The 13,122-nt window shown below is 45.1% G+C and overlaps 1 protein-coding gene across 10 annotated transcripts in view; it reads left to right on the top strand.

The window, feature by feature from the left end:
• Nucleotides 1–285: 285 nt before the first annotated feature.
• Nucleotides 286–13,122, top strand: part of ERC2 (ELKS/RAB6-interacting/CAST family member 2) — a 784,869-nt gene continuing 772,032 nt past the window's right edge. For 8 of the 10 annotated variants that reach the window (XR_012128892.1, XR_012128896.1, XR_012128894.1 and 5 more), the window contains exon 1: nucleotides 286–440. The gene's annotated coding sequence lies outside the window, so the exon portion shown is untranslated. Of the gene's footprint in view, nucleotides 441–472; nucleotides 1,506–13,122 lie in introns of those variants that run through there. The other 2 variants (XR_012128895.1, XR_012128891.1) reach the window with 2 other exon arrangements.

The raw sequence follows: 13,122 nt of genomic DNA, 5'->3' as shown, positions 1-13,122 counted from the left end.
CTGTGGCCGCCGGCCTGGTCCCGGGGCGCCCGGCAGCGCAGGGAGGGTCTCCCCGGCGGCGGCGGAGGGGGGCCGGGCGGCCCGCCGCCCCGGAGGGACCCCGCCCCCCGCGGTCCTCGGGAATGCTGGGAATGTGAGTCAGGCCGCGCGGGCGGGCGCCGAGCGGCGGGAGGGCGGGCGGGCGCGGGCCGAGCGCGGCTGAGGCGGCGGCGCGGGCGCGCGTCTCGGGACTGCGGCGGGCGCCGCCCCCTCGGCCGCCGGCCCCGCCCGGCCGGCGCTCCCCGGCCTCCGAGCGGCGCCCTCCCTCCCGCCGGCTCCGCCCGCGGCCGCTCGCTCGCGCCCGGCTCGGCGCCGGCTCGGCTCCTCCCGGCCGCCCGGGGCCGAGGCGACGTGCGCTAGTGAAATCCATGTGGGACGGCCCCGGGGCGCGCATCGGAAAGGTGAGGCGTCGACTGCGCCGGGCGCCCGGCCCGGCCTCGTGCCGGGTCCCCCTCGCTCGCGGGGAGCTGCAATGCGTTACCGGGGAGCTGAGGGTGAAGCGCGCCTTCCCGGGCTGCCGGGGCGCGGAGAGGCCGGGCGGCCTAGGGGCGGGTTCGCCTGGCCGCGCAAACCCCGGATCGGAGCAAGTGCACGGCCGCCTCCCGCGGCCCCTCCGGCGGCGCCCCTCGCTGCCGGCGCCGTTCCTCTCCCCGCTCCCCCTCTATCGCCTTCAGAGATGGGGGTTCGCGGGGCAAGGGGCCCGGGGCACCCCCAAGCAGCACAAAGTGGAGAGAGGTGGAGCCCCAGCCCAGGGGGTGCGGTGCCCGGCCGCCTCGGTGGGCTCCGAGGGGAGTGTGTGGGAATCCGGGGCCGGGGAGAAGCGAGCCGGCTTTGCTGGGGAGGCGTAAGGGGTGGTGGTGTACGGAAACGAAGATGATGTGAAATTAAACTAAACATTCCTTCCCTCCCGCTCCCCATCTCCGATCCGAATTATACAAGAAAAGGGGTACTTAGAAGGTTGTACCTTTTTTTTTTCGATTTCTGTCCGAGCCTTTGAAAGATCATCTTAGGACAGTGAAGATTAAGGGCTGCCTTGGTTCGAGATAATAAAACCGCGCTCGTAAACTCTCCGATCGGCCCTGCCTTCTTTATTTTGTACTTAAGGGTCTCAGTTCTCCTTGCCAGAGAGGGAGGGTCCCCTCCGTTAAGAGCGGATCGATTTTAGGCGACTACCTGCCTTTGCTGGATGAAAGGCAATTTACTCCCGGAGCGGTGAAGTGTCAGGTCCTTCTGTGATTGACAGCCACACCTGCCACTTACGTGGGCAGAACCGGGACCGGTGGAACCCCAAGAGCCAATCAATGCTCGGGAGAGGAGGGCAGCTCTCACTTGTCATGGTTAGTTTCCTGGTTGGCTTTTTAAATCAGTGGTTTTACTTAACCATTGGTTTCCACCAGGTGTGAGGCTCCAGCCGTGCGAGGCAGACAAACGGGAAGAAAACTCTTCGAAAATGGGTTTAGAAGCAAGTATGCTTGGCTTGTGTTTGTCTCCCCCCACCCCTCTTAGTAGTTGTAGTAGTTGGGGACGCTCAGGCCATTGGCTTCCAAATGGAAATGAAATGGTTCTGTGAGAGGAACGAAATGGGGAGTGTTGGGGGGTGAGAATGGCAGGTTCCTTGATAAGATACACCATTTAAGGTGGAGCTGTCTGGAAAAGGGTGTGGCACTTTGTCTCTGATCACTCTTGTCCTTGTCAAGTCACATTGTTTCTCAGTGTGCGGTTCTTGGCTCTGTCGGATGATTTATAAGATATTTTTGAAGCAGGCAAAGCATGCTTTATTAGGATTGTCACTGAATAGAAGGGATTCTTTTAGTTTCTGACAGTGTAACTCAACTTCTGGAAGCGAGGGCTGCCTTCTTCACTTACAGTTGGGGTGTCAGTTTGGAGGTGGAAGTGGGGTCAAGCCAGATCCTTTCTGCCAGGCAGAAGAGTTTGCCTTCAAGGTGAGTTTGCTGCTAAGATGAGCCATCTTGTCTGTCGGCTTCTGTGCTATCATAAAAGCCTTGCACAGTTTGGAGGGGTGGCGGTGGCGGTGTGTGGATGGTGATGGAAGCGTGGCTTACACCAGAAAGACTTCCAGGGGTAGATGAATGTGGGGGGAAGGACCAGATCCTTCTCAATTTTCTATAAGTGAAAGGCTTATTTTTCAACACCCTTCTCCCTGAATTGAGTAGAAAAATTACTGGTTGATCCAGAGTGCTGTTACCTTATAGAAGCTGTACCTTGGTGTGAATATAAAGCTGTGCATTCAGCATTTCATGAACAGATTGTGAGCCAGAGTGTCCTGATTAGAATGGTCTTCGTGTAGGAGCCGGTTTGTCAAGGTGGTGGTATAACTACCGCTGTTACCATTATTATTCTCACTGCACATGCATTATCTTTTTTAAACCTTGCAGAGCCCCCATGATGTAGGAACTCTTTATTATTATCTCCAAATTCTAGGTGAGGAGACAAAAAGGAATTAAGTATCTTGCCACAGTTTAGTGTGAGAGTGAGAACTTGAGCCTAGGTTCTTCTGACCCAGAGCTCATGACCTTGGCCATGGCCTTTGAATTCAAATTTTGGTTGGGTGGTCTGCATGTGTCCAGTCTGAAGCGTGGTCTCTCCCAGCATATAGAAGGCCTGTTCTGTTAAGAGTCCACTGCACTGTGGATGGTTTTTACATCGTCTTATTTGCCTTGCCAATTTGTCTTTTACCAGTAGAAAAATTTGGTAACATTTTATCTATTATTATTGTTATCTATCATCTGCTTCTAGTATGTCAGCATTGGTCCAGTGGAAATTTGTTTCCAAACTTAATGAGGATGACTTAAAAGAAGGTAAAAAGAAAGAAAATCCATAGTCTTCCATTTTTCTCAGTACCTTACATTTCCATTGGGAAATTTTGGAATAGGTTTTGGTTGAGTACATGCTCTTAACATCTTTCACTTAGCTTTTTTTTTTGCTAAGGGATTGGAATCATATTTTCTCTTTCACTTACAAAGAGACTCTTTTTCATTATTGGTTAAATAGAATTGTATTTAAATTATTCTATTAAAATAGTATAGTCCTCTTGTTTTACTATGTTGGAAAAGCCACAAGACCTAAACCTTATCATCTCTTCCCATTGGTGAAACTCAATGTTTATGGTTTGCCAAAATAGGTATCCTGAAAAATGAGTTTAAATGAATGAATGGTGTTGGAGTTCACAAATTCACTTCAACAGCTAGTCTTGGACTTTGGTTAAGTTGACTTTGTAGAATCTACATTTTTGTTTGTTTTTCTAGGACATCATTTACCTCTTCTCATCATCTAAGAAGTTAACATTTTGACCATCGTATGGGATACCTACTTCCCAGCCAACAGTTCAACTTCAGCAGTATTTAAATTACTCCTTGGTACTTTATTATGATTTTCCTGATTTTAGAAAGCTTAGTAGAACACATGGAAAAAAGAAAGTACTGATGTTAATGATAATGTCAATCTTGTGAATTTGAAACAGTTGATCCAAAGATAGAAATCGCTGGTGTACCAAGGTAAGGGTTCTTGAGCCTGTTATTTGTAATCGGATGTTAAGAATATGTAGGGATGCTTAAAGAGATGTTGGTCAACTTTTGCTGTGTATCAGAACTCCCTGACTTACAGCAACAGGTATTTATTCTTATGTCTTAGGTTGGCCGTGAGTTGGCTGATTGAGACTGGGTCCCCTGAATGGCTCTGCTGTGGGCTGCGGGTTAGATTCTGTCTACTCCACACGTGCTCTGGGGCCGAGGCTGAAGGGATAGTAGCTATTTGGGGCTAATACTCTTCTCATGGCAGATCATTTCCACTATCAACCTTGCTGGACATAGCAAGTTGCATGGTGAAGCCCAACATCCATGGGTAAAAGTAGACTCTGCCCACAGTAGGGGAGGGACTATTAGATAAACTGTAATCTGGACTCCCACTGTGTGTAATTAGAGAATTTTATAGATTTTCCTTCTCATTCTTGAGGGGATGCATTCTTCATTCATAGCGTTTAGGTTTTGCATTTCAGGAATAAACCGTGTTTACTTTTAGAGGATTGACTGTGAAGGCAGATGTGAGTAAGGACATGAATTCCTTAAATTATCAAGGCCTATTCATTAGACCCTCCTGTGTTCCAAGGCACTATGCTCAATGGAGTGATGAGCACAGGGTTTTTGTCTGATGTGGATCCTGCCAACACAGAACTTCTGAGGAGTAGGTTGTCAGCAAATATTTTTTGGATGAAATCACATTTTCCTGGACTTTGAAGCAGGGCTAGTGTTGGAGATACAGATAGAGCCATGGTATGGTAGAAATGTAAGGAGCCCATCTGGATGTAATGAGTTATTCCATTTGGCCAGAGGGTAAGATAGATGAATAATAATAACAACAGTAACTATAATAATAACAATAATCATAGCTTCACTGTTATTAAGCAGTTAACTATGTGCTAGGCACTGTGCTAAACACTTTACATAAAATATCGAATATGGTATTGGGGTAGACATTTCTGACTGCTTATGCAGTGTTCATCTCATTTCTAACTGAAACCTGATTTCGTCTGAGATGGGAATATGCCCATCTCACTTTCCTAGACTCCCTTACAGCCTAGAGTGGCCATAGGACTCAGGTCTCCCAGAGATGTATGTTGGTGTAGTTGGATGGGGGCTTTCCTGAATACGCAATGAGGGAGACACACTTGGCTGGCATACCCCGACCACTTTTTCCCCTCTCTGCTTCTTGCTGCTGGGAATATAGTTGCGATGCTCAGAGGGGCAGCAGCCAACTACTACAACAAAGGTAGGACCGTGTATTAAAAATGGCACAGCGGGAGCCTGGAAGGATTGTTGAACAACAGTACCAGCCTGTACTGTCTTTCCCTGTATTTATTAAAATAACTAACCGCCTGCTTGGAAGCCACGATTTGTAGTCCAACCTAATCAATCCTCACTGATGCCCTCCTTCTCAAGAGCTCTCAGCATAGATGCCATCACAACTATTTTACAGGTGAGCACCTTGAAACTCAGATTAAGAAACTTGCACAAGATCTAATTTTCCTTCCTATGTCTTTTTGACTTTTAGGTCATTCTGCCTTTGGCTGGATAAGTACCACAGCAGAGATAATGTTGGGGAAGTAGGTTGGGGTAAATGTGAGGGGCACCTGGATTCCAGGTTGATAAGTCTGAGTTTTATTTCATGGATTGGAAGGCTGCATACGCAATACCCAGTGCTTTAGTGTGAAGGAAGGTGGAGGGAAAGCTGGGCACAAAGCAGGGCTGGGAATATGAGAAGAGGATGGAAATGAGAGAACACAGATCATAGTTGGCTGTTAACCTGTAATCTTCTGAGAACAAAACAAAAGTCTTCTGAAGGTTAGTATTAACTTCTACTAATGGCTTCACATTTGCCAGGAAGTAGGGAATGAGTAATGTAGAGAATTGCTAATGGGATGTGAATCATTATTTAGTGCGGGAGAGTGGGGACATCTACTTATCGTCCATACCATTTATTGACTCCTCGATGATCTCGTAGGATATGGTTTTGGTCTGGGTCTGTCTCTTGTGCTGGTCAAACGCAGCAGAGGTGAAGGGTAAGGCCACAGGGTGGTGCAGTGGAGCAACAAATTCTGTCAATATCCTTCTACATCTGCTAAACATTCTGGAGCTTTCTTGAGGGTGGGGTGGGGTCACTTTAATTTCCTGGGCTTCCCTTTTCTTCCCTCTCTCTGTGCTTTTTTTAATCTGTAAAATGAAGGATTTGGATCACATTAGTTGTTTTCAAATGTTTTTCAGCTGTAGACACTTCTTTGTTTCCTAAACATTAGCTTATCTGGACCCTCAGTATATCTGTAGAAAAAAAAAGCAGGGTTGCTCTGAAAATTCGGGGTCCAGGTTTATGTTGTCTGAGATGTCCTTATATTGTGGCCACTGCTCTAAAGTATTCCCTAGGTTCAGGCGCAGGATCATGTGAGCTGTAGACCCCTGATACTCTCCTGGCAAACCCCGCTGTCACTCCACGGCTTGCTGTGTCTTAATATCATCTGCGGTGGAGACTGGTGACATTCCCCATAGCTCCTTTTCCTCTCCTTCCAGGTGATTGCTGTAAGCGACTTGTGTCACTGTGCGAGAACACTGAATTTCCGGTGTGAGGCCGTCCAGTGTTCTCTTCTGCTTTGCTGATCGTGGAAGCAGCACGTGCTGACATGGAGCCTCCATCTGCCTGAGTCCCCAGGTCACCGAATGTGCAAAGCTTCCAGTCAGCCGGCATGGGGCGTATAACATGACCGAGAAATAGCCTTTGTTGCTTTTAAACCATTGAGATTTTGTGATGATTTATGCAGCACATTTTAGCTTATCTATATGGATAGGTCATCTTTTAGCACATCTGCTAAACTTTAACTTAGTTTTTAAGTGTCTCCTGGATCAACCTGAAGCTTAACCAACTTGCCCCTGCTTTGTGCTTAGGAAAGCAGTGGGCTGGCCTCCCCATCAGCCGTCCAGGCGGGTCTCGTACTAATTGGAACACTCATGCTCAGTAACATTTGCATATTAAAAATGCTCAATAACGTATTAAACAGTCTGAAGATGTATTGCATGCTGCACCTTTTCTTAGGAAAAAAAAATCCTTCAATTTCACACCCTGCTGCTTTTTTAGCTAAAAGAACCTCAGTGGCTTAGGGAGGAATAGTGATTACCAGGTACCATAATAATGGTTACTATTTATTGAATACTCATTCATTGATGTGTGAAATAGTTACTGAGTATCTATTATGTGATAGGGACTGGGGATTTAGAGGTGAACCACCGACAGTTCCTCACTTGTAGCTTACACTTGGGTTGGACGTTGTGGATAAGCTTGTTCTGTTCTATGAAGGACACCATGTGCTGATCATTTACTATGTGCTAGATTTTTTATATTCCTCATTTCATACTGCCTATAAAGGTAGGTATATTATTCCCCATTTTATAGATGAGGAAATGGAGGCTTAAAGAATGATAAGCTCTATGAAGGCAAGAGCTTTTGCCTTTTGCTTTATCTCGAGTGACTGGAAGCGTCTTTGACACATAGTTGATGCTCAATAATATTTGTTGAATGAACGAATGAACAGAAGAACTTGCTCAAAGTTAATGCCATGGAGGAGCCAGAGTTTGAACCCACTTCTGCCATTATTGCTGGACATAGTAGGATCAGTGTGTGGCTCCATGATTACAGCAGAGGCAACCACTGAGCCCCAACAGTGTCAATGCCAAAGGCACCAGGAAGAGCCAACTGTCTCTCTTTCACAGCAAGGGCTACGTCCTCTGTGTGATTTGTCACTCATTCTGCCGTCTCAAGGCTGCTACCTCCCTGACTCAGTTGCTGATGTGATTGGTCACCCTTATCCTGGGCTAGTTCAGCTTCTGCCCAGGCCCTGGGAAATCTTAGCACCATTTCCCAGCATGGGGCCTCAAGTTCTGCCTCTAACTTTTGGGCATTCCTTCTGCACTTTCATCTTCCAGATTTGTTGCTCAGAAGTTTCAGAAAATCTCTAGCTGCTGTCACCTAGTGGGCATGCAACAAAATTAAAAGGGAGAGAGAGAGAGAGAGAGAGAGAAAGAGAAAGGCAGCCAGCACTTTCAGGAAGGAACTAAGTGATTACTTTTCCTGGAAGTCAATAGTGAGATTGCAGCCCCAGCGGATGAGGAGGATGGATTCAGAGGGCATCTCTGGGATACACATGTAGATGGAAGGACATTGACTGTGTTCATAGATGCCTTCTGTCAGCCGCTTTACTTTGCCATGATTTGTCCAGATTCCACATTTTGTTCACTTTATTCTTTTGTATGTGCATGGTGTGTGCATGCACATGGATGTGTGTGTGGGGGGGGGCAGCAGTGGTGGGTGGGGATGGGTCTGATAGTGTTCCTTCCTTTTTCCTGACTTACAGCTTTTCACCCCTAAAGGCTGTTGTCATTCTGTGATTTCAGAGTATGAATGGATTTCAGGCAGCCAAGTGCATTCCCCATAAATGTATTAAGAGCATACTATTAACTCCAGCAACCTAGTGGCTCAGAAGACAAGAGCTTGAATGGAAATTGAGCAATGTAACTGTACTTGAGGAATACTCTGAGATCCTTGTACAAACTGTGTATACAGACTTTCTACCAAAACACTGTGGCTACTTATAGCAAGAAAGGGCAGAGTTTTTTTTTTTTATTAAGTTGTCATTGATATACAATCTTATAAAGGTTTCACATGAGCAACATTGTGGTTATTACATTCACCCGTATTATCAAGTCCCCCCACCACGTTCCCATTGCAGTCACTGTCCATCAGCATAGTAAGATGCTATAGAGTCCCTACTTGTCTTCTCTGTGTTATACTGCCTTCCCTGTGACCTCCCTACATTATGTGTGCTAACCATAATGCCCATTAATCCCCTTCTCCCTCCCTCCATACCCACCTTTCCTTTTCACCCCCTTCCCTTTTGTAATCACTAGTCTCTTCGTGGAGTCTGTGAGTCTGCTGCTGTTTTGTTCTTTCAGTTTTGCTTTGTTGTTATTACTCCACAAATGAGTGAAATCATTTGGTACTTGTCTTTCTCCGCCTGGCTTATTTCACTGAGCATAATACCCTCTAGCTCCATCCATGTTGTTGCAAATGGTAGGATTTGTTTTCTTCTATGGCTGAATAATAATCCATTGTGTATATGTACCACATCTTCTTTATCCATTCATCTACTGATGGACACTTAGATTGCTTCCATATCTTGGCTATTGTAAATAGTGCTGCGATAAACGTAGGGGTGCGTATGTCTTTTTGAATCTGGGATCTTGTTTTCTTTTGTTAAATTCCTAGGAGTGGAATTCCCAGGTCAAATGGTATTTCTATTTTGAGTTTTTTGAGGAACCTCCATATTGCTTTCCACAGTGGTTGAGCTGATTTACATTCCCACCAGCAGTGTAGGAGGGTTCCCCTTTGTCCGCATCCTCACCAGCATTTGTTGTTCCTAGTCTTTTGGATGTTGGCCATTCTGACTGGTGTGAGGTGATGTCACATTGTGGTTTTAATTTGCATTTCCCTGATAATTAGAGATGTGGAGCATCTTTTCATGTGCCTGAAAGGGCAGAATTTGATATAAGAAATTAAACCTATTTGTGCATTGTAGTTACTAGTTCTTATGCAGTGAATTTCTCTAAAGCAAGGTGGGTGTGGTTGGGGTGGAAAGTCATCCTCTGAGGGTCCAAGGCGTTTGAAGGTGGATTTGGTGTCTGGGAGCTGCTCTGGGGGTGGAGAACTCTGTCCTGAAAGTTCCTGAAGGTGGAAGGTTGAGCTGGTATCATGACCCCTGGTTTTTTTTCTCAGTGACGCTGGCGGGCACCAAACTCCTACCGCGATGGCTTTCTTGTGTCTGCTTGAAGGCAGATCAGCCATGCTGCCTTCCTGCCAGCTGACTCCAAGGTAACTGTTGTCATCTGGAGAAGCAAGACTGGCTCAAAGGGTGGTCCTTGTAGAGCAGTGCTGTGGACTCTGTCACGTTTGATGTGTTTTCTTTCTTTCTGATGTGTGCTTTTTTCTTTCCTTCCGGATAACGTTCCCTCCTACCGGTTCTTTGTTTCCATTTTGGCTCTTTAGCTGTCTTGTTCCTGAAAACTCTTCATGAGGGAAACAGGAGGTTGGGGAGTGAATGGGGTGATGGTTTGGCATTCTTAGGAGCTGGTTGAAATAGGGTTTGATGCTGAGTGGATACAAAGGCAGTTGAGTTTCAGTGATCGCTGTTCATCAGGCTTGTGAGCATAGAGCATTTAGCAGGGGCATACAAGGGAAATTCTTTACCTTTTTTTTTAGTCTGAGAAAGAGCTATCTTTTCACACACAGACATCAGACACATTGACAGGCCACCTTGAATTCAGCAACATGAATAGTTGCTTAGAATAACTTCAGAGCAGGCTCTTGTGGATACGGAGATGGAGCAGTGACCTGCGTGTCAAGAGATCCGAGTTCCATTTCTGGCTTTGCCACTAGCTTTCTCATCTGGGGATCTCTGTATCCTGATGTGTATCAAAATCATTTGGCCCTTTCCCAGATCTGAAACAATTTTTTTTTTTACATCAGTGTTTTTCATGCAAAGGATGGACTAAGTATCTGTCATTTTATTAGCTATTTTGCCTGGAAAACAGGAATGGCTGGTGTGCTTCATGATGGATTTTATTAACAAAGAGTTAAGCCATTTTATTACATAGTCACCATATGTGTGTGTGCTCGCTGGGCACAAGGGATGCAACTGTAAACAGAGCAGGTGATCTTGGGGGGCTCAGGGGTTGTAGCCTCTAGTGGGCACCAGACAAGTAAGCAGGCTATTATAATCGGAGACTTAGGAGATTCATGCATCAAGGATGAAGGAAGGCTTCTTGAAGAAGGTAACACAGCTAAGGGGAGACAGAGCACTAAGTGGAGTCAGCTGGGGTGGACTTGGTTTTGATGGTGCGAATCAGAGGGAATGTTCCAGCTGTAAAGGTGAGCAAGAGAGCAGGGGATTCAGGGTTTGGGTGTGTGTGAAAGGGGACCTGGGGAGCTGGAGATTAGCTTGGCTAGGGCTGGGGGATGGTGAGAGAGTCCACAGAGAGTGACAGGCGTGAGGACCCTGTGATCTACAAAGGAGAGGAGGTTTAACTTAACCATCAGAAGGGTTTCAGTAGGGGACTGGTACAGCTAGAGAGGCTGGCTTCTCTTTATTCTCTTTTCATTCCACTTCCATGGCAATAACTACTTATTTTTGGCTTTTGGGAGGATGGGGTTTGAAATTGTGGCAAGGGTGTGGTAGGATGACCTGGAAAACCATGGAAAGACTGCGAATATGCCCTTGGGAATTGTAGCATAGCCCATTCCGATTTCATTGACCAAACACAATTTATGCAGCCATCATAACTTTGAAAGCCCATTTTCCAGATGAAGAGACTCCTCACAAAAGACCTGTAGTGGGACTCCACACTGCTTGTTGGTTTTGAGAATTTCTTTGATGTCATCTGGGATCACACGCTTTTCAATCAGTTTTGATCCGAGCACAGAGAGTATGGATCTTTACAATTTTTGCAAATGTTTACAGTTAATGGATGGAATTGAAATAAATTTGTTAGACAAATAGAAGGAAATACTGGGAATGATTCATAGTGTATAGTGTCTGTAAGTGGTGTAAGAAATTCCTAAATGGGAATGGTTTAATTACTCCCTGGAATGTACAAGATGGGGAATTATGTGCTGTAACTATATTCAATGCCCCATGCATACCAGCTGCCTCTGACTTGACTTCTGTATGACTCCCACCACTTTTGTACATTAGATAGTAACATTGCCAAACTGCTTTTCATCCATTAATCTTGACTTCTGTGCTGCAGCTTATGAGCCATAGTATCATGGCCTTAAGTGCTAACAAGTAGGTTTAGTTCAGCAGCGTCACCATATTTGTATAGCACAGTTTGTGCAAGCATTTGAATATTTCCTGAATCTTGTCATTATTATATAAAAAGTAAGTGGAAAATGGAAGAACTGAGGCAGTAATTTAGGGAGAAATATGAACCTCATAAATGTAATATAACCGAGGCAAAGATAGAAACCATTAGATGTGCTCAGTATGGATGGTGTTTACCCTTAAGGTGCTTTGGACTTAAGTAGGCCAACTACATATAGTTTTGAGGCGTAAGAACAAAGCTAAAGGCTATGGATGTATGAAGTGTTGGAAAGAAGCTTTGGGGATTATAATACAGGGCAAGATGTGGTTTGCGATTTTATTGTTTATTTGTCTTGGGAACAGAGCTTCCATTTTTAACATGTAGGTCTAATCAACTTTCATTTGTTCAGCTTTTTAAAAAAACACATATTCCGAAAGGCATTTTCTACAAAGCGGGGGGTAGGAATTGGATTTCTTACCAGTGTTATTTAGGAGAACTGATAACCTCTTCCTTTGGTTTGCCAATTGGCATAGGTGATCGTTGTGCTAACAAAATTCTCTGTATTTTGGTGAACAAGGAAAGAGAAGAGAAAGCAAATAAAATAGTACAAAGGATGCACCTCTGTGGATTATCATGCCATAGTTTCATACGCTGCCCTGTGGAACAGGAAAATGACCAAGTGTGTCTTGGTCCATCATAAGCCTTAGTAATGCTAAAATGGTACATTTGGAACTGAAGAGAAAGGATGAGAATTAAGTTTTATATACAGTTAATGCAACAGCCCTCTAATTCCTCAGTTGGGAGTCTGGTGGTTGTCTGTCTGCTGTGGAGGATCTGGGTGAGACTTTGGAGTTTCTCAACATTCCTTTGTGGGCTTAGCTCACTTCTTAGCAAAAATTGAGGTGGATGCAAAATTCCACTTTCTTTTGATGCTCTTGTGTCTAAATGAAGAATGTTAAATCGTGGGAGGTGTTAATTAGGTGGAAGATGGGAAAGAATAGCTCTTGGATTCCTAATCTCTTCCAGAAACTAAGAGTTATCGTCTATCAAAAAGGCAGATGACTATTGGACCAGAGGTTCAAGACACTCATATTAAGTACCTGCAATGTGTTGTATCTCATTTAATTTCACAGTAAGTCCATGATCCAAGTGTTATTTCTCATGATGAGGGAATTACATATAGAGAAGAAGTTAAGAACCTTCTTAACTTAGTTTTAGTTTAGCTTCTCCCAGAGGCAGAGCCTGAGATAAGTTTCTAATGCAAGCGATTATTTGGGACATACTGGGAACCCTAGTAGGTGAACAAGGATATGAGACAGGGGGAAGAAGGCAACCAGTAGAGGGGACATTGCTCAGTAAGCTACTGGAGTGGCGGCTGGAGTTCAGTCTCACAAGGGAACTGGAGCCGGTGTAAACCACCTGCCTCAGGATGATCTCACATGACCAGGAGGGAGCAGGGTATGTAACTACCGTCTCCTGTCAGTTGTTTTTTTCTTTTCTTTTTCTTTTTTATTGTGAAATATACATAACATTTACCATTTTACCCATTTTAAAGTGTGCAGTTCTGTGGCATTAAGTGCATTTACAATGTTGTGCAACCCTTACCACTATCTATCTCCATGATTTTTGGATCATCTCAAACTGAAACTGTACCCATTAAATGACTCCC

The sequence above is a fragment of the Manis javanica genome, chromosome 3 (assembly GCF_040802235.1).
Source record: "Manis javanica isolate MJ-LG chromosome 3, MJ_LKY, whole genome shotgun sequence".
In the NCBI taxonomy this organism is placed as follows: domain Eukaryota; kingdom Metazoa; phylum Chordata; class Mammalia; order Pholidota; family Manidae; genus Manis; species Manis javanica.
This window is presented reverse-complemented; position numbering and strand designations above follow the sequence as displayed.